The 24,942-nt window shown below is 42.9% G+C and overlaps 1 long non-coding RNA gene across 1 annotated transcript in view; it reads right to left on the bottom strand.

The window, feature by feature from the left end:
* The window catches only part of LOC126941812 (uncharacterized), a 215,212-nt gene that overhangs the window by 18,328 nt on the left and 171,942 nt on the right, over nt 1-24,942 (bottom strand). The window lies entirely within an intron of this gene.

Here is a 24,942-nt window from a genome sequence, read left to right as displayed (position 1 = left end):
GGAGTGTGGGGCCCTGGATGGTAGCTCTGGCCCAGACATGAATACTTCAGTGTTCCTCTTACCTCTATTACTGTTTCACCAGAGCTGTCTTAGCTTCGAATCTGTTGTGTTTCTGAGTCTATGGTCTGTACTCTTGTTTATAATAAATGCAATCGTTTGGAAAAACAAAATAAAGAGATATAAGGGTAAAACTTAATGACCTCAAATGTGCAATGCATTCTCAGGTATGACCCAAATGCATGAGAAACAAAAAGGAAAAACAGATAAACTGGGCTAAAGATGTAAGCCTTTTGTGCATCAAAGGATATTATCAAGAAAATAAAAAGACCAAACACAGAATGAGACATAATAGTTGCAAATCACTCAGATAATGGTTTCATGCCCAGAATATATAAAGAACTGCTACAACTCAATAACGAAAAGACAAACCACCCAATTTATATAAATGGGCAAAGGACTCAAATAGACATTTCTTCAAAGAAAATATGGAAATCATCAAGAGGGACATGAAAAGAAACTCAACATCATTAGTCGTTAGGAAAATACAAAGTCAAAGCCACAATGAGATCCCACACTACACCTACAAATATGGCTAACATTCTTTTAAAATGTTAAATAACAAGTGAAAGCCTTATGTAGAATTTGGAATCCTCATACATTGCTGGTGAGATTATAAAAATGTACAGCCACTAGGAGAAACAGTTGTGCTGTTCCTCAAGAAGCTAATCACAGAATTCTCATATGAAACAGCATCCATTCCTAGCTATATACCCAAAGAATTGAATCCAGGGACTCAAACAGGTACTTATATGGGAATGTTGATTGCAGCATTACTCACAAAAGAGAAATTGTGAAAACAATCCAAGTGCTCATCAATACATGAATAAACAAATGTGGTGATACATACGACAGAATGTTAATCTGCCATAAAGAGGAACAAAACTCTGACACACACTGGAACATTCATAGACCTTGAAAACATTATGATAAGTGAAATATACCAGAAGCAAAATGACGTATGTGTATGATTCCATTTATATGAAACATCAAGAATAGGTAAATTCATAGAGACAGAGAGTAGACTAGAGATTATCAAGGTCTAGGGTGGAAAAAATAGGGAGCTATTCAAAGACTTGGAATCAACCCAAATGTCCATCAGTGACAGACTGGATTAAGAAAATGTGGCACATATACACCATGGAATACTATGCAGCCATAAAAAAGGATGAGTTTGTGTCCTTTGTAGGGACATGGATGCGGCTGGAAACCATCATTCTTAGCAAACTATCACAAGAACAGAAAACCAAACACCGCATGTTCTCACTCATAGGTGGGAACTGAACAATGAGATCACTTGGACTCGGGAAGGGGAACATCACACACCGGGGCCTATCATGGGGAGGGGGGAGGGGGGAGGGATTGCATTGGGAGTTATACCTGATATAAATGACGAGTTCATGGGTGCTGATGAGTTGATGGGGCAGCACACCAACATGGCACAAGTATACATATGTAACAAACCTGCACTTTATGCACATGTACCCGAGAACTTAAAGTATAATAATAATAATTAATAAATTTAAAAAAAATAAAAATAAATAAAAATAAAAATTTACTCATAAAAAAAAATTGGGAGCTATTACTTAAAAGATATAGACCTTTAGTTTAAAATGATAAAAATTGTCTAGGATAAATAGTGGTGATGGTAATGTAACACTGTGTGTGGTTAATTTTATTTGATTGCATATTTTAAAGTGGTTAAAATGGTACATTATATAGAAATATATGTACATTTATACATATATTAAATTTATATAAATATATTAACATCTAACACATATAAATATGCATGTGCGTCTATACATACACTCTGTCATAACTTTTTGAAACGTCTTTGGTGAAAAACAAATCCACTATGTAAAACACACCCACCCTGATCAGATAGCTTTTATATACTTACACACAGACTCTTTATTACCTTATCCACAGAGTGATACAAGAATTTAGAGACATGAGACTGCCCAGCCAACAATGCATGCAAAATATAAATGTATTTGCAAAGACACTGAGAGTTAATCTGGGGCATAGACCTCAGCACTGCCAGGACACACACCCTTGCTGGGGATTCTGACTTTATCTGACCCGGCCCACTATCCAGATCTTGTTGTGGGGTTGGGGCAGGGGAGGTCATGAAGCCTGTCCTCTGGACACTCTGTGTGAGCACACAAGACCCTTCATTAGCTCTCCACACACAGCCCTGACCATCAGGCATTGTGAGGAGGACTCTAGAACAGGCTCAGGAATCAGGCAAGAGAATCGGCTACAAAGAGGAACACAAGTTGAAAGAGCTGGTTGCTGACATGGAGCAGAATTCCTGTAATTCACAGGCCCAGCCAAGTCAAAAGTGCCCCCACCTTGTGATCCAGGCAGCCCTGAGAAACAGCTTTTTCCCACAGCCTCCTCCATAGTGACACATCAGGGTTCCTCATTATCAAGCTTCCAGAGAGGGCAGGAACCTGGACAGCGCCCATTCCATCAGACTGCCCCTGGAGATGGAGGTCACTCAGTTCAGAATCAGTTTCACAGATGGTCCAATGGGACCGATGGGTCCCAGGATTCAAACCCTTGGCTCCGGCAGTTCAAGCTTCCATTACTGCACAGGAACCCCAGGTGATATTGGAAATTAAAAGAAGGGTGGACCTCCTTCTGGACACTGGAGCCAGCCTCTCTCCTCACTAATCCAGGCCTGCCCTCTTCCTGTAGCATGACTGTGATAGACATCTCAGGAAAGGTTCTAACCCGATGTTTTTCTCAACCCCTTAGTTGTAGAGTGGGAGACCTATCATTTATACATGCCTTCTTAAGTATGTCTGAAAGTTCCACTGCTTTATTAGGTAGAAATATTTTTACTCACATAGGGGCCAACATCCTTATAGCCCCAGGAAAAATACTTTGTCTCCCCCAGTGGAAGCTAATACTAACCCAGAAGCATGGGTAGTTCAAGGAAGAATAGGTTGAGTCCTCCTCAAACCCTGTAACAGCTCCTACGACACCCCAATATTAGGAATGCAAAAATTCAACGGGGAATGGACACTAGTTCAGGACCTCTGCCTTGTTAATAAGGCCATCGTCCCAATTTATCCAGTGGTCCCTAATCCCTATATCTTGCTAACTCAAATACCTGGGGGAACTAAATTGTTCACAATCCTAGATATAAAGGATGGCTTTTTCTGTATACCATGACATCCTCACTCTCAATACTTGTTGCCTTTGAAGATCCCTCTGGCCAGACCACCCAGTTAACATGGATGGTGCTGCCTCAGGGATTTTGAGATAGTCCTCACTTCTTCTGACAGGCACTGTCAAAGGACCTCTCTGAGTTGTCCCATCCTCAGGTCAGGGTCTTGCAATATATAGGTGATATGCTGTTCCGTGCTGCAACTGAGGAAGCTTCTCAGGAAGGTACTGAAAACTCTTCTTAATTTCTTAGCAGACAGAGAATATAAGGTTTCAAAATCCAGGACCCAGCTTTCCAAACCTCAGTGAATTACCTAGGCTTAATATTGTCTGGAAGGACCAGAGCATTAGAGGAAGAAAGGATTAAGTCCATTTCCTTTTCCCCCTCCCTAAAACCCTCAAGCAACTAAGGATTTTTGGGCATTACAGGATTTTGCAGACTATGGATACCTAGGAATGGTGAGATAGAACATCCCTTATACCACCTAATAAAAGAAACTCAAGTGGCTAAAACTCATTTTCTAACCTGGGAACCTGAAGCTCAAAAGGTCTTCAACCAGCTACAACAAGCCTTACTTAAGGCACCATCCCTCAGCTTTCCCATAGGGAGGGCCTCCAATCTTTATGTATCAGAAATGCAGGGAATGGCCCTGGGAGTTTTAACTCAAGCCCAAGGACCAGCTCAACAGCCAGTGGGCTACCTGAGCAAGGAACTTGATTTGATGGCTAAAGAATGGCCAGCATGCCTCCGAGCAGTTGCCACAGTGGCCCTACTCATATTGAAGGCCACCAAATTAACCCTTGGAAATGGCTTAACTCTTTATAACCCACATAATGTAACAAGACTTCTTTATACCCCACATAATGTAACAAGGCTTCTTCTAGGGGAAGCCTTTAGCTAACAGATAGCTTGCTCCTTAAATATTATGCTCTGCTATTAGAAAGGTCTACAATCCAATTGAAAGCTTGTTCTCACCTAAACCTAGCCACTTTCCTCTCCAAGGAACCTGAACATGACTATGAAGAAGTTGTGGTATAGACCTGCATAGCCAGGGAGGATCTCAGGGAACCTCCTCTAGAAAATCCAAACTGGATCCTCTTCACAGATGGAAGTTTCTTTGTAAAGCAGAGTCCATAAGGCAGGATATGCCATAATCACTCTGAATGATATTACTGAAAGTGGGCCCCTCTCTCCAGGCACAAATGCTCAACCAGCTGAACTGATAGCTCTTACAAGAACACTTGAATTAAGCAAGGGAAAGGTAGCTAACATTTACACTGACTCCAAGTATGCTTTCTTAGTTCTCCATGGTCATGCTGCAATTTGGAAGGAAAGAGTCTTACCACTAATGGATCTCATATAAAATACCATTGCGAAATTAACAGGTTATTATCCTCAGTTTTCCTTCCACAAGAGGTAGCAGTAATGCATTGTAAGGGACATCAGAAGGGAACAGATGACTTTGCCAAAGGAAACAAGTTAGCTGATCAGGTAGCCAAGTCAATGGCAAGAAAGCCTCAGGATCTTAACACACTAAAAGGCTCTCTAATCTGGGAAGGCTCCATAAGAAAAATTAAGCCTCAGTACTCCCCTGCAGAGATAGATTGGGCCATCTCTCAAGGTACACTTTCCAGCCCTCAGGATGGGAATAGTCAGAGGATGGCAAACTCCACTTGCCAGACTCCAGCCAGTGGAACACCCTTAATATCTTTCACCAAGATTGTCACTTGAGAAATGATAAAACGTAGTGTGCCCAGAGATTGTTTTCAGGAGAGAACTTATTAAAAACAGTTGAGCAGGTTGTTCATGCTTGAGAAGTCTGTCTTAAAAATAATTCCAACAGGTGGCTTCTTCCTCCTCAAACTTAAAGGATGAGAAGCTATCCAGGGGAGTACTGGCAGATAGACTTCACCCACATGCCAAAGATGAAGGGCATCCAATACCTCCTGGTATAGGTAGATACTTTCACTAACTAAGTAGAAGCATTTCTATGCCTTACAGAAAAGGCCTCTGAGGTAATAAAAGTGTTAGCTAATTTAAAAAACTCCCTGCTTTGGTCTACCTAAGTACCTCAAAATTGACAGTGGCCCCTCATTTAAGGCAGCCATCACACAGGGGGTCTCAAAGGCATTAGGCATATAGTGCCATCTCCATTGTGTTTGGAGACCCCCGTTCTCAGGAAAGGTAGAAAAGACAAATGATATTATCAAAAGACACCTCAGAAAACAGTTCCAAGAAACTCACTTTCCTTGGGTTGCTCTTCTTCCCATGGCTTTACTGCGGGTAAGAAATACCTTTTCAAAGTTAGGCCTAAGCCCTTTCGAAATGCTGTATGGATGACCTTTCCTTACCAATGACTTTTTTTTTTTTTTTGAGACAGTTTCGCTCTTGTCACCCAGACTGGAGTGCAGTGGCACAATCTCCACTCACTGCAACCTCTGCCTCCTGGGTTCAAGCCATTCTCCTGCCTCAGCCTCCCAAGTAGCTGGGATTACAGGTGCCTGCCACCTCACCCAGTTATTTTCTTTTATTTTTAGTAGAGACAGGGTTTCACCATGTTGGCCAGGCTGGTCTCAAACTCCTGACCTCCGGTGATCCACCCGCCTCAGCCCCCCAAAGTGCTGGGATTACAGGCGTGAGCCACCACGCCCAGCCTTACCAATGACTTTCTATTAAACCTTTGAATTGATTAAACATGTAACCTCTCTGGCTCACTTTCAACAGAAATTAACACAACCAGCAGAAGCCCAACTCCAGAAAATAAGACCACCTTTATTTAACCCAGGAGATTTGGTATTAGGAAAGCTCTCCCTTCTCTCTCTCCTTCCCTAAGCTCAAGCTGGGAAGAAAGTTACACTGTTCTTCTTTCAACACCCTCAGTGGTAAAAGTTACAGGTATTGACTCCTGGATACGTGACACTTGAGTCAAAGTCTGGAAAACTGAGGGAGCAACCCCTGACAGCCTAGAGGAATGTCCCAGGTATCAATGTGAAGAGATAGGAGAACTTAAGCTGAAAATCATAAAAGATAAGTAACTGAGTGAAGGCTACTCATCCTCCTCAGTTCCACCCCTACCTCACCAAATACTTTGTCATTTATACCTTTCCTCTCAAGATTCGCCTCCAGATACTAGAACTTCTTTTTGACACATACTTGCAGGGAGATTTTGATTATCCATGGGATTACATTTGTAATTTCATAGACCCCAAAAGGGAAATTCTGTATCTTGGGGAGCAAAATTTTAGATGGAAATTATTTACTACACCACCCTTGCAGAAATTGTTATACTCACTCTACTATTTGCAGCATGACTATACACTGTGGCACTCACAATGTGAAATACTGGATGGAAAATTCTAATTTCTGTAACATTCTACCTAATTATCATCTTTATAGCAGGACTAATAGTTACAGAAAAGATTTAACCAAAGTTAACACTAAAGTTACTCTCGACACCCAATCCAATGCCACTTATTCAAAAAGAAAAAAATTAAAAGAAAGTTGCTTCTATATTAATGCTTCTGGTAAGATGCAGTGACATCTGGTGGAGGAAATCAGTATTGCAACCCATCAGAACAGTTGACAAGTATCAAACTCTACTGTCATGGTTGTGACCTATAGTACCCCCACTACCAATGGTAATCTTAATACTCATATTCAAACTCTATACCTAAACCATCTTGTAACATTTATCTCTTCTCACCTAGAAGCTATTAAACTCCAAATAGTGCTGCACACAATGAAACCACACATGGACATGCATCTCTTCTGAGGACCCTTAGATTGACCTCAGGAGGAGACTTAACTGTTGTTTCTCACACTACACCCCTTTTCAGCAGGAAGTAGCCAGAAAGAGCCATTGTCCAACACCCCTTAACAGCAGTTAGGGTTACTACTTCTGAGGGGGGAAATATGATACAGGAGATAGAAAGAAAGTACTTAGGCAGATAGTAAGAGAAACAGAGTCCTTGGTGAAATTTCTCTTTTAATAAAAAAGCAGCCCCCAAAACATTTCTTTCCTAACAAAGAGCAGCCTAAAAAATCGAACTGCAGAAATAGATAAGCAAGCTGGAATCTTGCACAGGTGAATGCCAGCAGCTGTGCCAACAGAAAGGAGCTACCAGGGCGGGGCAGTGGGTGGGGTGGGGGGCGGCAGCAGCAGCCAGACATGTTCAACATGGAGGCTCCATCTTTCCTTTTCTTTGTCACCACATGTACAGTAAAGAAACTGGCAACATGGTGCCAGCCAGGTAGAAAACCCATCCGCAGAATAAAAGATTAGGGTGGGGGAAGCCAGATGTTCACACCCTATGCAGATGGTACACCTAGACCTAACCAGTTTTTTGCACCTTACGCAAATGGAACACCTGGTCTGACTAATCCCTCATGCCCTTTGTAAATCAGACACCACCTCCTCAAGTTCATCTATAAAACCTGCTGCATTTCACCACAGAAGCAGCAACCCATTTCTCCAGGACCCCTCTCTGCTGCAGAGAGCTCTTCTCTTTCTTTCACCTATTAAACTTCCACTCTGAACCTAGTTTCTGTGGCTATGAGACAATAAATCTTGGGTATTTACCCCAGACAATTATGCTGCTTCACTTTTCTCCTTTTCTTATTTGTTTCTTGAATTTTTTTTTCAGGTGACTGGAATCATTTTAAATCATGTGCTTAGTCTCTCTGTTCCTTTCTTAACAATTGTTCTTTTATTCATTCCTCTCTTTGTCTCCCTCTTGCTACCCTTGATGCCACACGAGGGGACCTAAAGAATTCTGAACAGCCTGGGACCACTTAGGGAAAACAGGAAAGATGCCACAGACTTTTCTGTTTGGGAGGATTCTCTGTTTTTCCACATGGAACCCCAAGAATTGTAAGTGAATGGATTCCTTTCAGGTCTAAAACTCTGCTCTGTTTTCTGTTGTGTTACCTGACCTCTGGCTTTTAGGGGCATCAGAGATTACTTTGTACTGTACAAATGCTTCAACTTGTTTGTGTGCTGGCTTCTGTGTCAGTGGTAAATCTGTGGTTTGGGAGGTGACTAACCATGGTTATAATAAATGATTACTACTTCAGAAGACTACTTATATCTTTGCATGTTTAGATAAGAAAGACACAGTTTAAACAATGAGAAAAATGCCTTTGTAGCAAAGTAAACTGTGGAAGTGTTGCACATTATGGTTCCCATGGCATTTTACTCTTCTCGGGGACCTGAGATTCAATGAAATCCTTGATTTTTAATGGTCTAGGTCCTCTCCCTTCTTTTCACATATTTAAACTATTAGTATCTAAACATTGCAAAGACTTTGTCATCCCTCTTCTTTAATGGGCTCTGTCCTGAGCTCAGTGGTCCAGTTGGTAAACAGAGACCAAAGTAAAGCTACCTATTAAAATAAAATTAGTTTTCTTATAAAATCTTATGGTAAATTTCTATCATTCTTGTGTTAACTTAGCATCTATTTTTAATCTTTCTTGAACACATCCAAATTCCTTCTTGTAAAAGCTTAAATTCTATCCCTTTTTGTGTTTTGAGATGTAAATTTGCTACCCATTTTTTCTAAAACTCAGTAAGGGCTTCTTCAGATAAACGTTACCTTTTTCATTTACAAAGGCACAATTTGAATCCAACTGTCCTTTTAAAATACTGAGTTTTACCCATCTCATGCTTAAAGTCCTAAAATCAAAACTCTAAAGTCTTTTTGTCACCCTCTATCTTTATGGGTACATGTATATGCAATATGTTACATTACATATATGTATATGTCTATCCATATGTTTGTATGTAGTTTACACATGGTATCAATTTAATGTAAAGATAAATGAGTACTCATAAAGTAAATAAGTACAAATGCTTTTCAGTTCATGCAATTTTAGTAATCTTTAAATAAATATGGTTTTTAAATTATTGGTAAAATAAAGTAGAAATGTCTTCAGAATTTAATTTAGATATTTGTGCCTGGGTCTGTTGGCAGACAGGTTTATAATGCCTACTAAATGTTTTAAGGTCATCAAACAGCTGCTCTGCATATACACATTTCTTTAATTTGTCTGTAGTCCTGTGTCTTTAGATTTGAGCTCTTAGATTCTGAGTTCAAGAGATGTAACCATAGCAAAGCCTGGGAACAACAGCCAGTCCATGTCCCAGCTATGCCTCTTGGCCAGGCTGGGAGAGGTTCCAGGCATTATCTTCATAGCTCTGTTCTTTGTCCTGAGCTTCACATCAGGTACATAGTTAGAACTGCTTACTTTCTAGTTTGTTCTACTGAATATAAGGGTGTATTAGTCTGTTCCCATGTTGCTACCAAGATATATCTGAGACTGGGTAATTTATAAAGAAAAGAGATTGACACCGAGTGCGGTGGCTCATGCCTGTAATCCCAGCACTTTGGGAGACTGAGGCAGGTGGACCACAAGGTCAGGAGATCGAGACCATACTGGCTAACACAGTGAAACCCCATCTCTACTAAAAATACAAAAAATTAGCCCGGCATGGTGGCGGGCACCTGTAGTCCTAGCTACTGGGGAGGCTGAGGCAGGAGAATGGCATGAACCGGGAAGGCAGAGGTTGCAGTGAGCCGAGATCACGCCACTGCACATCAGCCTGGGCGACAGAGCAAAACTCCATCTGAAAAATTAATTAATTAATTAATTAAAAAAGAAAAAGAAAAGAGGTCGAATTCACCCATGGTTTGGCAGGCTGTACGGGAAGCACAATTCTGGCACCTGCTTTGCTTCTGGGGAGGCCTCAGAAAACTTACAATGGGGGAAGGCAAAGAGGGAGCAAGGAATCTCACACGATGGAAGCAAGAAGAGGAGAGCAAGGGGGAGGTGCTACACATGGTTAAACAATCAGATCTCACAAGAATTCTCAATTATTATGGCAGCACCAAGGGCAACGATGTTATATCATGAGAGACCTCCCCCATGTTTCAATCACCTCTCACCTGGCCACACCTCCAACATTGGAGATTACAATTTGATATGAGATTTGGGCAGAGACACAGATCCAAACCATATCAAAGGATTACTAGGAGCTTATTATGTAATTACGGTATGTGATTAAAACAGATATTTTTAAAACCCTATATCAAAGTATATTATAAAAAGTAGAATGTGTTTTTGGTTTCAAAAGGTACTAGAAGAAATGGATAAATTCCTGGACACATACACCCCCCCAAGACTAAACCAGGAAGAAGTCGAATCCCTGAAGAGCCCAACAACAAGTTCTGAAGTTGAGGCAGTATTTAATAGCCTACTAACCAGGAAAAAAAAAAAAAAAAAAAAAGCCCAAGACCAGACGGATTTATAGCCAAATTCCACCAGAGGTACAAAGAGGAGCTGGTACCATTCCTTCTGAAACTATTCCAAACAATAGAAAAAGAGGGACTCCTCCCTAACTCATTTTATGAGGCCAGCATCATCCTGATACCAAAACCTGGCAAAGAGACAACCAAAAAAGAAAATTTCAGGCCAATATCCCTGATGAACATCAATGCAAAAATCCTCAATAAAATATTGCCAAACCGAATCCAGCAGCACATCAAAAACTTATCCAACATGATCAAGATGGCTTCATCCCTGGGATGCAAGGCTGGTTCAACATATACAAATCAATAAACATAATCCATTACATAAACAAAACCAATGACAAAAACCACATGATTATCTCAATAGATGCAGAAAAGGCTTTTGATAAAATTCAACACCCTTCATGCTAAAAACTCTCAATAAACTAGGTGTTTAGGGAACGTGTCTCAAAATAATAAGAGCTATTTATGACAAACCCACAGCCAATATCATCCTGAATGGGCAAAAACTGGAAGCATTCCCTTTGAAAATAGGCACAAGACAAGGATCCCCTCTCTCACCACTCCTATTCAACATAGTATTGGAAGTTCTGGCCAGGGCAATCAGGCAAGAGAAAGAAATAAAGGGTGTTCATATAGGAAAAGAGGAAGTCAAATTGTCTCTGTTTGCAGATGACATGATTGTATATTTAGAAAACCCCATCATCTCAGCCCAAAATCTCCTTAAGCTGATAACCAACTTCAGCAAAGTCTCAGGATACAAAATCAATGTGCAAAAATCACAAACATTCCTATACACCAATAATAGACAAACAGAGAGCCAAATTATGAGTGAACTCCCATTCACAATTGCTACAAAGAGAATAAAATACCTAGGAATACAACTTACAAGGGATGTGAAGGACCTTTTCAAGGAGAACTATATACTACTGCTCAAGGAAATAAGAGAAGACACAAACAAATGGAAAAACATTCCATGCTCGTGGATAGGAAGAATCAATATCATGAAAATGGCTATACTGCCCAAAGTAATGTATAGATTCAATGCTATCCCCATCAAGCTGCCATTGACTTTCTTCACAGAATTAGAAAAAAACTAATTTAAATTTTATATGGAACCAAAAAAGCGCCTGTATAGCCAAGACAATCCTAAGCAAAAAGAACAAAGCTGGAGGCATCACACTACCTGATTTCAAACTATACTACAAGGCTACAGTAACCAAAAAAATATTGTACTGGTACCAAAACAGATATATAGACCAATGTAACAGAACAGAGGCCTCAGAAGTAACACCACACACCTACAACCATGACAAACCTAACATAAACAAGAAATGGGGAAAGGATTCCCTATTTAATAAATGGTGTTGGGGAAACTGTCTGGCCATATGCAGAAAACTGAAACTGGACCCCTTCCTTACACGTTATACAAAAATTAACTCAAGATGGATTAAAGAGTTAAATGTAAGGCCTAAAACCATAAAAACCCTAGTAGAAAACCTAGGCAATACCATTCAGGACATAGGCATGGGCAAAGACTTCATGACTCCAAAAGCAATGGAAACAAAAGCCAGAATTGACCAATGGGATCTAATGAAACTAAAGAGCTTCTGCACAGCAAAAGAAACTCATCAGAATGAACAGGCAACCTACAGAATAGGAGAAAAATTTTACAATCAATCCATCCGACAAAGGGCTAATATCCAGAATTCACAAGGAACTTAAACAAATGTATAAGAAAAAACCAAACATCCCCACCAAAAATGGGAGAAGGATATGAACAGGTACTTCTCAAAAGAAGACATTTATTGACCAACAAACATACGGAAAAAGCTCATCATCACTGGTCAGTGAAGACATGCAAATCAAAACCACAATAAGATACCATCTTACGCCAGTTAGACTGGAATCATTGAAAAGTCAGGAAACAACAGATGCTGGAGAGGTTGTGGAGAAATAGGAACATGTTTACACTGTTGGTGGGAGTGTAAATTAGTTCAACCATTGTGGAAGACAGTGTGGCAATACCTTAAGGATCTAGAACAAGAAATACCATTTGACCCACCAATCCCATTCCTGGGTATATGCCCAAAGGATTATAAATCATTCTGCTATAAACACACATGTACACGTATGCTTATTGCAGCACTATTTACAACAGCAAAGACTTGGAACCAACACAAATGCCTGTCAATGATAGACTGGATAAAGAAAATGTGGCACATATATACCATGGAATACAAGACAGCTATAAGAAAGGATGAGTTCATGTCCTTTGCAGGGACATGGATGAAGCTTGAAACCATTATTCTCAGCAAACTAACACAGGAACAGAAAACCAAACATCGCATGTTCCAGCACGTTCCAGTTTCAGTCTCTGTGGCTGCAAGTAGGCTGTCCTCCCTCTTTCACAATCAGATGTCCCAAACACAAATTGTCATCACCTTCTGTGAGTTTGTGTTTATGTGCAGTGGGCTGCACTGCACATGCCCTGGGGGCAGTGATATCTGGGACTGAGCACTGGGTGAGGGTTTGGGAGCAGAAGAGGGAGGTGCAGGGTGGGAAGATCAGTGTCAGGGGAGGAGAGAGGGAGCAGGGAAAAGTTATCTTTATTTCTCACTTGGATAAGAACCCAGGACCCTGACTTTGGGGCACAACACCATACCCTGTTGGTGTCCCTGGGTCTTGTTTATGTTGTCTTGGCATCCATTTTTTAAGGTGTAAATTTAACTGCAACACATCAGAGTGATTCCCGTATTTGTCACTATCACAGAGTTTCCATTACTGTGCCCGGTCCAAATGGCTCCAGTTGGTGGCCAGAGATAAAATCTTAGAGGCTTCTCTCCTGCATAGTGTGCTGGGCTCCCCTCTCTCCAGCTGCTTCCTTTAAACTGAAACAGTTCTGACATTTGCCCTCCAATTTAAAGTGTCCACCTCTCAGCCACAGCGTGATCTTCTTGCCCCAGTGTTTGCTTCTTTAAACACACCCATCAAAGCTCCCTTCTGGAAACCTATCAACAACACCCTGGACCCAATAAAGCCATTGGCCTACAGTTCCCTTCTCTCCTCCCTGCCTAGGCTCTCCAACCCCGGTGTCCATGGTCTCCAAGTGTGCCCTGTGCTTTCCAGTATCTGTAAGTAGTTAGAAACTCTTACACTTTCACATTGGTGGTTGTGTCACTGAGGCCTCACCTGCCATCCAGGACCTGACATTGAGGCTGCCCCCCGTGCAGGTTGAGCCCCTCCTGGAGCTCTTTTCTTGGGGCTTCTGATGCTGCTGGGGACAGGAGCTGCCAGCTAAGTTGATGGAGAAACTGAAGAGTTTCATTCAAAACAGTGAGTCAGATGATATATTCCTGGGTTTGGGCTGCTATTAAAAACACCTTAGCCTTGGTGACTTAAGCAATAGAAATCTATATCTCACAGTTCTGGAAGCTGGGAAGTCCAAGGTGGAGGTGTCAACTAATTTAGTCCTCGTGAGGGCTTTCTTGCAGATGCCTGCTTTCTTGCTGTATCTGCATACAGTGGAGGGTTGGGAGGGGGTGGCAAGACAGAAAAAAGGAAATAGAGATCATTTTCCTGGGTCTTCCACTTTTTATAGGAGCATTAATTCCATCATGAAGCCCCTACCTTTACGACTGACTCTTATTCTAATTACCTCCCAAAGTCCCCACCTCCAAATTCTTTTTTTTTTTTTTTTTTTTTTTTTTTTTTTTTTGAGATGGAGTCTCACTCTGTCACCCAGGCTGGAGCATAGTGGCGTAATCTCGGCCAACTGCAACCTCTGCCTCCCAGTTTCAAGCAATTCTCCTGACTCAGCCTCCCAAGGGGGAACAAATGGACTTAACAGATATCTACAGAACATTCTACGCAACAACCACAGAATATACATGCTATTCATCAGTGCATGGAACTTTCTCCAAGATAGACCATATGATAGGCCACAAAACAAGTTTCAATAAGTTTAAGAAAATTAAAATCATATCAAGTACTCTCTCAGACAATAGTGGAATAAAACTGGAAATCAACTCCAAAAGGAACCTTCAAAACCATGCAAACACATGGAAATTAAATAATGTGCTCCTGAATGATCACTGGGTCAACAATGAAATCAAGATGGAAATTAAAAAATTCTTCAAACTGAACGACAATAGTGACACAACCTATCAAAACCTCTGGGATACAGCAAAGGCGGTGCTTAGAGGAAAGTTCATAGCCCTAAATGCCTACACCAGAGTCTGAAGGAGCACAAACTGACAATCTAAGGTCACACCTCAAGGAACTAGAGAAAAAAGAACAAACCAGGCCGGGCGCGGTGGCTCAAGCCTGTAATCCCAGCACTTTGGGAGGCCGAGACGGGCGGATCACGAGGTCAGGAGATTGAGACCATCCTGGCTAACACGGTGAAACCCCGTCTCTACTAAAAAATACAAAAAACTAGCCGGGCGAGGTGGTGGGCGCCTGTAGTCCCAGCTACTCGGGAGGCTGAGGCAGGAGAATGGTGTGAACCCGGGAGGCGGAGCTTTCAGTGAGCCGAGATCGCCCCACTGCACTCCAGCCTGGGCGGCAGAGCAAGACTCCGTCTCAAAAAAAAAAAAAAAAAAAAAAAAAAAAACAAACCAAACCCAAACCCAGCAGAAGAAAGAAAATAATCAAGACCAGAGCAGAACTAAATGAAATTGAAACCAAAAAAAGACAAAAGATAAATATAACAAAAAGCTGGTTCTTTGAAAAAGTAAATAAAATTGATAGACCATTAGCAAGATTAACCAAGAAATGAAGAGGGAAAATCCAAATAAGCTCAATTGGAAACAAAATGGGAGATATTACAACTGACACCACAGAAATACTAAAGATCGTTAAAGGCTACTGTCAACACCAGCACATGCATAAACTAAAAAACCTAAAAAAGATGAATAAATTCCTGGAAAGATACAACCCTCCTAGCTTACATCAGGAAGAATTAGGATACCATGAACAGACCAATAGCAGGCTGTGAGATTGAAATGGTAATTTTTTAAATTTCCAACCAAAAAAAAAAAAATCCAGGACCAGATGGATTCACAGTTAAATTCTACCAGACATTCAAAGAAGAATTGGTACCAATCCTATTAACACTATTCCACAAGATAGAGAATGAGGGAATCCTCCCTAAATCATTACATGAAGTCAGTATCACCCTAATACCAAAACCAGGAAAGAACATAACCAAAAAAGAAAACTACAGACCAATATCCCTGATGAACATAGACGCAAAAATCCTTAACAAAATACTAGTTAACTGAATCAAACAATATATCAAAAAGTTAACCCACCATGATCAAGTGGGTTTCATACCAGGGATGCAGGGATGGTTTAACATATGCAAGTCAATAAATGTGGTACAGCACATAAACAGAATTAAAAACAAAACCACATGATCATCTCAACAGAAGCAGAAAAAAAAAATTGACAAAATCCAGCATCCCTTTATGACTAAAACTCTCAGCAAAATCAGCATACAAGGGATATACCTCAATGTAATAAAAGCCATCTATGACCAACCCACAGCCGACATAATACTGAAAGAGGAAAGGTTGAAAGCATTCCCTCTGAGAACTAGAACAAGACAAGGATGCCCAGTCTCACCACTTCTATTCAATATAGTATTGGAAGTTCTAGCCGAGCAATCAGACAAGAGAAAGAAATAAAAGGGCATCCAAATCAGTAAAGAAGAAGTCAAACTGTCACTGTTTGCTGATGATATGATTGTATACCTAGAAAACCCTAAAGACTCCTCCAAAAAGCTCCTAGAACTGATAAAAGAATCCAGCAAACTATCCAGATACAAAATTAATGTACACAAATCAGTAGCTCTCCTATACACCAACAGCGACCAGGCTGAGAATCAAATCAAGAACTCAACTCCTTTTACAATACTGGAAAAAAATTAAATACTTAGCAATATACCTACCAAGGTGGTAAAAGATCTCTACAAGGAAAATTACAAAACACTGCTAAAATAAATCATAGATGACACAAAAAAATGGAAACACATCCCATGCTCATGGATGGGTAGAATCAATATTGTGAAAATGACCATACTGCCAAAAGTAATCTATAAATCCCATGCAATTCCCATCAAAATACCACCATTGGCCAGGCGCAGTGGCTCAAGCCTGTAATCCCAGCACTTTGGGAGGCCGAGACAGGCGGATCACGAGGTCAGGAGATCGAGACCATCCTGGCTAACATGGTGAAACCCCGTCTCTACTAAAAAAATACAAAAAAACTAGCCGGGCGAGGTGGTGGGCGCCTGCAGTCCCAGCTACTCGGGAGGCTGAGGCAGGAGAATGGTGTAAACCCGGGAGGCGGAACTTGCAGTGAGCCGAGATCCGGCCACTGCACTCCAGCCTGGGCAACAGAGCAAGACTCCGTCTAAAAAAAAAAAAAAAAAAAAAAAAAACCCCACCATTATTCTTTACAGAACTAGAAAAAAAATCCTAAAATTCATATAGAACCAAAAAGAGCCCATATAGCCAAAGCAAGACTAAGCAAAAAGAACAAGTCTGGAGGCATCACATTACCTGATTTCAAACTATACTATAAAGTCATAGTCACCAAAACAGCATGGTACTGGTATAAAAATAGGCACATGAAACAATAGAACAGAACAGAGAACCCAGAAATAAACCCAAATACTTACAGTCAACTGATCTTTGACAAAGCAAACAAAAATATAACATGGAAAAATTACACCCTATTCAACAAATGGTGCTGGAATAACTGACAAGCCACATGCAGAAGAATGAAAGTGGATCCTCATTTCTCACCTTATACAAAAATCAACTCAAGATGGATCAAGGACTTACATCTAAGACCTGAAACTATAAAAATTATAGAAGATAACATCAGAAAAACCCTTCTAAACATTGGCTTAGGAAAGAGTTCATGACAAAGAACCCAAAAGCAAATGCAATAAAAACAAAGATAAATAGCTGGGACTTAATTAAACTAAACAGCATTTGCACAACAAAAGGAACAGTCAGCAGAGTAAACAGACAACCCACAGAGTGGGAGAAACTCTTCACAATGTATACATCGGACAAAGGACTAATATCCAGAATCTATAATGAACTCAACCAAATTAGCAAGGAAAAAACAAACAAACAATCCCATCAAAAAGTGGGCAAAGGACATGAATAGACAATTACTGAAGAAAGATATACAATGGCCAACAAACACGTAAAAATACTCAACATCACTAACAATCAGGGAAATGCAAATCAAAACCACAATGTGACACCACCCTTCTCCTACAACAGTGGCCATAATAAAAAAAAATAGATATTGGCATGAATGCCGTGAAAAGGGAACACTTCTACACTGCTGGTGGGAGTGTGAACTAGTGCAACCACTATGAAAACTAGTGTGGAGATTCCTTAAAGAACTAAAAGTAGAACTACCATTTGATCCAGCAATCCCACTTTTGGGTATCCACCCAGAAGAAAAGAAGTCATTATACAAAAAAGATACTTGCACATGCATGTTTATAGCAGCACAATTTGCAATTGCAAAAATGTGGAACCAACAAAAATGTCCATCAATCAATGAGTGGATAAAGAAACTTGGTATGTATATATGTATATACATATGATGGAATACTACTCAGCCATAAAAAGGAATGAATTAATGGCATTCTCAGCAACCTGGATGGGATTGGAGACTATTATTCTAAGTGAAGTGACTCAGGAATGGAAAACCAAACATCATATGTTCTCATTCATAAGTGGGAGCTAAGTTATGAGGCTGTAAAGGCATAAGAATTACACAGTGGATTTTGGGGACTCAGGTAAAAAGGGTGGGAAGGGAGTGAGGGAAAAAATACTACAAATTGGGTTCAGTGTACACTGCTTGGGTAATGGGTGCACCAAAATCTCACAAATCACCACTAAATAACTTACTCATGTAACCAAATACCAATCTGTTCCCCAAAAAACCTATGTAAATAAAATACATTTTTTTAAGAAAGAAAATGAAAAAAGAGGGGTAAATCTTGATGACTTCGAATGTGGCAATTGATTGTTAGATATGACACAAAAGCATGAACAACAACAAGGAAAAACAGATAAATTAAGCTTTATAAAGATGCAAGCCTTTTGTGCATCAAAGGACATTATCAAGAAAGTGAAAAGACAAGGCACAGAACGGGAGAAAAAAATTGCAAATTACATACAGAAGAGCTTCATGTCCAAGATAAATAAAGAACTGCTACAACTCAATAACAAAAAGACAAACCACCCCATTTATAAGTGGGCAAAAAACTCAAATAGATATCTCTTCAAAGAAGATATACAGGCCAGGTGCAGTGGCTCACACCTGTAATCCCAGCACTTTGGGAGGCTGAGGCAGGTAGATCACGAGGTCAGGAGTTTGAGAACAGACTGGCCAGCATGGTGAAACCCCATCTCTACTAAAAATACAAAAAATAGCCGGGCTTGGTGGTGCACACTTGTAGTCCCAGTTACTTGGGAGGCTGAGGCAGGAGAATCACTTGAACCCAGGAGGTGGAGGTTGCAGTGAGCTGAGATCGCACCACTGCACTCCAGCCTGGGCAAAAGAGCGAGACTCCATCTCAAAAAAATAAATAAATAAAACAAAGAAGAAGAAAGAAGAAGAAGGAGAAGGAGAAGAAGAAATACAGATAGTCAATAAGGACATGAAAAGACACTCAGCATCATTAGTTATTAGAAAACTGCAAAGTCAAAGCCACAATGAGATACCATATCACAGTGATAACAATGGCTATCATTCTTTTAAAATGTTAAATAACATGTGGCAGCCTTACATAGAATTTGGAATCCTCATACATTACTAGTGAGAATATAAAAAGGTACAGCCACTATGAGAGACAGTTATGCTGTTCCTCAAAGTGCTAATCATAGAATTATTGTGTGAAACAACACCTACTCCTAGCTCTATATGCAAAGAATTGAATCCAGGGACTCAAACAGGTACTCAGATGAAAGTGTTGATTGCAGCATTATTCACAATAGATAAAATAAGGAGACAACCCAAATGTCCATCAACACATGAATATGGACAAACAAATACAGTGATACATAAAAACAAAATGTGAATCAGCCATAAAGAGGAATGAAGCTCTGACACCCACTGGAACATGCAGGGACCTTGGAAACATTATGCTAAGTGAAATGTGCCAGAAACAAAATGATATATGTGTATGATTCCATTTATAGAAACCCCAAGAACAGGCAAATTCATAGAGACAGAAAGCAGACTAGAGATAATCAAGGTCTAGGGTGGAAGAAATAGAGAGTTGTTGCTTAAAAGATACAGAGGTTCAGTTTGGAATGATGAAAATTTTCTAGGAAAAATACTAGTGATGGTTATTTAACATAGTTAATGTGGTTAATTCCATTTGATTGCACATTTTAAAGTGGCTTAAATGGCACATTAGACATCTATAAATGTGCATATTTACAGATACGTTTATAAATATATATTTGTCTTACACATATAAATATGTATAAGTGTACATATATACACTCTACCACAATTTTTTGAAGTCTTTGGTGAAGAAAACCCACTATGTAAAACATACCCACCCTGATCAGATAGCCCTCATACACTTATATGCAGACCCTTCATGACCTTATCCACAGAGAGAGTCAAGGATTTAGAGACATGAAACTGCCCAGCCAACTGCAGATGCACAACATAAGTGTATTTGCAGAGAAACTGAGAGTTAAGCTGGAGGCACAGACCTCAGCACTGCCAGGATTCTCACCCTCCCCCATGGATTCTGACTTTATCTTACTTGGCGCACTATTCAGATCTTGCTGTGGAGTTGGGGCAGGGTAGGTCACAAAGCCTGACCCCCGGACACTTTATGTGAGCACATGAGCCACATACCCCCCATTAGATCTCCTCACACAGCTCTGACCATTGTGAGGAGGACTAACACAGGCTTAGAGATCACACCAGAGAATCAGCTACAGAGAAAAACACGGGGCTGGAGGGGCTGGTAGCTGAAACAGAACAGGGTCCCTGCAGTTCATGGGTCCACTCCAGAGTGTCTACCCCCCCAACCCCACCATGATGCAAGCACCCCTGAAGAACAGCTTTTTTCAAGGGCCTCCTCCTTGGTGACACATCAGGGTGCCTCTCTGTTAAGCCGGCCACAGAGAGCAGCACCTTGGACAGTGCCCATCCCAGCTTCACCCTTCCTGGGATCAGGGCTCAGAACTCTGGGCTCAGGGCTCAGAAAAAATGGCAGAGGCCAGTGAGGCCAGAGATGGTGAGGAGGGCAGCGACCTAGGGGCAGCTGCTTGCAACTGAAGCAGGTGAAGCCACAGGGAGATGGTAGCCCAGGAAGAAAAACCCAGGAATGGGCAGAAGAAGTGAGGAGGAAACAGGCTCTGTGGGGCTACAGCCCAGTGTGGGACATTGAGTGTGAAACCATCCCAGCAAAGAAAGCCAGGTCTCATGAACGGGAAAAGAAGCAGCTCCCAGCTCCCCTGCTGGAAACTGAAAGTGCCCCCCAAAAATTGCTGAAGCCTTTATCCTTGATGTGATGGAATTTGGAGAAGAGGGTCTTTGGGAAGCAATTAGAGTAAGACTAGGTCACAAGGTGGAAGTTTCATAATAAAATTAGTGCCCTTATAAAAATAGGAAGGCACAGGAGAATGTTCTCTCTCCTTCTCTGTCTCTCCACCCCCTCCCAAGCACCTACCATGTGCAGATACAGCAAGAAAGCAGGCATCTGCAAGGGGTCCTTCACCAGGACTGGATCAGCGGGAACCTTGACCTTGGACATCCCAGCCTCCAGAACTGTGAGAAATAGATTTCTACTGTTTAAGTCACCCAGGCTACGGTGTTTGTTATACCAGCCCAAGCCCAGGAATGCATCATCTGACCCCACTATTTCAAATAAAACTCTTCAGTTTCTTCAAAAAGTTAGCTGGCAGCTCCTGTCCCCAACAGCACCAAAGGCCCCAAGAAAAGAGCATCAGCAGGGGCTCAACCTGCACGGGTCCCATGGGGCAGCCTCAGTGTCAGGCGCTGGATGGCAGGTGAGGCTCCGTGACACAACCACAATGTGAAAGTTTAAGTGTTGTTACTACTTACCAACACTAGGGGGCACACGGCACACCTGGAGACCACAGACACCAAGGTGAGGGAGCCCAGACAGGGAAAAGAAAAGGACCTGGGCCGGGCGCGGTGGCTCACGCCTGTAATCCCAGCACTTTGGGAGGCTGAAGTGGGTGGATCATGAGGTCAAGAGCTCAAGACCATCCTGGCCAACATGGTGAAACCCCATCTATACTAAAAATACGAAAATTAGCCAGGCGTGGTGGCGCGTGCCTGTAGTCCCAGCTACCCAGGGGGCTGAGGCAGGAGAATCACTTGAACCCAAGAGGCTGAGGTTGTGATAAGCTGAGATCATGCCACTGCAGTCCAGCCTGGTGATAGAGTGAGACTCCGTCTAAGAAAGAAAGAAAAGAAAGAAAGAGAGAGAGAGGGGGAGGGAGGGAGGGAGAGAAAGAGAGAGAGAGAGGGAGGGAGGGAGGGAGGGTAGGAAGGAAGGAAAGAAGGAAGGAAGAAGGAAGGAAGGAAGGAAGGAAGGAAGGAAGGAAGGAAGGAAGGAAGGAAGGAAGGAAGGAAGGAAGGAAGGAAGGAGAGGAAGGAGAGGAAGGAAGGAAGGAAGGAAGGAAGGAAGGAAGGAAGGAAGGAAGAAAAGGGACCTGTGGATCTTGGCTTTACTGGGGCCAGGATGCTATCTGACAGGTTTCCAGCAAACAGATTGACTGAGTTCGTTTAAAGCAGGCACTGGGGCCAGGAGATCACGCTGTGACTGAGAGCTTTAAATTTAAGAAAAAACATGTCAGAATTGTCCTTTTAAAAGAACCAGCTGGAGAGAGGGGAGCCCAACACATTAAGCAGGAGAGATGTCTCTAAGATTTTATCTCTGGCCACCAACTGGAGCCATTTGGACCGGGTACAGTATTGAAAACTGTCATGGTGACCAAGCCCTGCCTCTGATATAAGGCACTTAAACTTACAACTTAAAAAAATCCAAGGCAACATAAAATTATGAGCACTCACGACACCCAGGGACACTAACAGGGTGTGGTGCTGAGCCCCAGAGTCAGGGTCCTGAGTTCTGGTCCCCTGGGAGTAAGAAATAAAGATGACTTGTCCCTGCTCCCTCTCTGCTCCCCTAACACTGATCTTCCCACCCGGCACCTCCCTCTTCTGCTCCCAAACCCCCAACCAGTGCTCAGCCGCAGACATCACTGCCCCAGGACATACACAGTGCAGCCCACTGCACACAAACACAAACTCACAGGTGACACAAATCTGCGTCTGGGACATCTGATTGTGAAAGAGGGAGGACAGTGAACCTGCAGCCACAGAAACTGGGACTCACGTGGCTGGAACGTGATGGAGCTCTGACTTAACATGTGGGTGACCTCGCGTGAAATGTGCAGATCCATGTGGAATAAAACACGCAGCCTGGCCTGGGACTGCGGCCACCCACACTTCCCTTCCAGTTCACCAGAGGGCGGCAGAGTCCCTCCAGCTTGGAGCCTTCCCAGCGACTGTGGACCTCCCTCAGCAGAACCCACAGCCAAGCAGGGTCCACCTTCACAGGGCACCCCAGCCCACGTCCTCCTTACCCTCCAAGCTCCCCATACAGACTCTGTCAGCTCCTCCCTGCAGCCAGGCAGCCGCCAGCATGAGGCCGCTCCCTCTGCAGGCACCTCCTGCCCCACACACCCACTCCTTCCCTGGGGTCCAGCTAAAAAGCCACTTTGGGAGGCCGAGGCGGGCGGATCACGAGGTCAGGAGATCGAGACCATCCTGGCTAACACGGTGAAACCCCGTCTCTACTAAAAATACAAAAAATTAGCCGGGCATGGTGGCGGGCACCCGTAGTCCCAGCTACTAGGGAGGCTGAGGCAGGAGAATGGCGTGAACCCGGGAGGCGGAGCTAAGAGTGAGCCGAGATCGGGCCACTGCACTCCAGCCTGGGCAACAGAGCGAGACTCTGTCTAAAAAAAAAAAAAAAAGCATCTGCCAGGGCAGCGCTGGTGCACGCAACGCCACTCTGGGCGCTTTCACCTCATGATCTCCTTCCATCCTCATCAACTCTTTCTGTGACTGCTCCCTAAATGCCCTCCCCCCGCTCTGTCTGTCCTGTTCTCTAGGGCATGACAGGCTGAGCCCAGCGCTGACACAGAACCACAGCTGCCTGAGGGCCCACAGTGCCTCTGGGGAATCAGCCAGGCACCCTGTGACCTTCCCTCTGCACCCCAGGAAGCTCGAAGAATATGTGATGATCACGCCCAGGCACTATCTGGGATGTGACCACCTGCCCCCTGCTGTCCTTAGTGAAGCCAGGAGGGAGGACAGAGCTCTCTCATGTACACAACCTGGGGGCAAGGGATGAGCTCTCTTTGTTCCCAGAACATGGCCCATCCCTGCCTGCCCTCTCAGGTGTGAGCAACGTCCCCCCCAGACGGACTCTCTGGCCACTGCCCATCCTTCCTCTACACAGAGGGGCCTGACCAGGTCTGAACCCTTAGGACAGACCCCAGAGGATGTCAGCATGGGGAGGGCTGAGCCTATCCTGGCTGCAGAGTAAGTTGGGATGAGTCTCTCCAGCTCTGAGCCCCTGCTGTGTCCCAGGCTCCCTCTCCTGGATCTCAGAGAGCAGTGTCCTGTGGGGCCCTTGGGCAACTCCCCACTTCCTGCTGCACTAGCCATGGGGAAGGTGGGGTGACCACAGGATAGTCAGCTGGGCGAAAACAGAGGACACCCAAGATGATCAGAGAGAACATGGAAGGCCCAAGCCCCAGCTCAGCTGCCAGAACCCAGAGAGCAAGAAAATAGCTGATACCTGTCCCTGGTGACCACTAGGCCCACAGCCCCCAACTGACCAACCAGAACAGCCCTCTCTCTCGGGAGGCGTAAGAGATTATTTGCTCTGCACACCACCAGTAAGGACAGTTCCCTCTGGGATATCCAGGGCATTGAATGTCCATCCTTGGAAGCTGCAACCAAGCTTGACACAATGAGAGAGAGGGATCCTCCCTCTCACCAGTGAGCACCCACCTCCCCAAAGCTCAGTGGTGGTGTCCCTGTGACAGGGTCCTTGCGGAGCCCCGACCTCCTGATCTGATGGGAAGAGTCAGATGGGGATGGGAGAGGGCAGGGGAAGCGACTGTGCACCCGACCTGGAGACATGGGCTGCAGGACGCTGAGGGTCCACGGCTGTGCTCACCCAACCTACAGGGTGTATGTGTGACTGTGTGTCTGTGTGTGTCTCTTTGTGTGTGTGTGTGTGTCTGTGTGTGTGTGTCTGTGTGTGGGTCTCTGTGTGTTTGTCTGTGT

The sequence above is a fragment of the Macaca thibetana genome, chromosome 19 (assembly GCF_024542745.1).
Source record: "Macaca thibetana thibetana isolate TM-01 chromosome 19, ASM2454274v1, whole genome shotgun sequence".
NCBI lineage: Eukaryota > Metazoa > Chordata > Mammalia > Primates > Cercopithecidae > Macaca > Macaca thibetana.
This window is presented reverse-complemented; position numbering and strand designations above follow the sequence as displayed.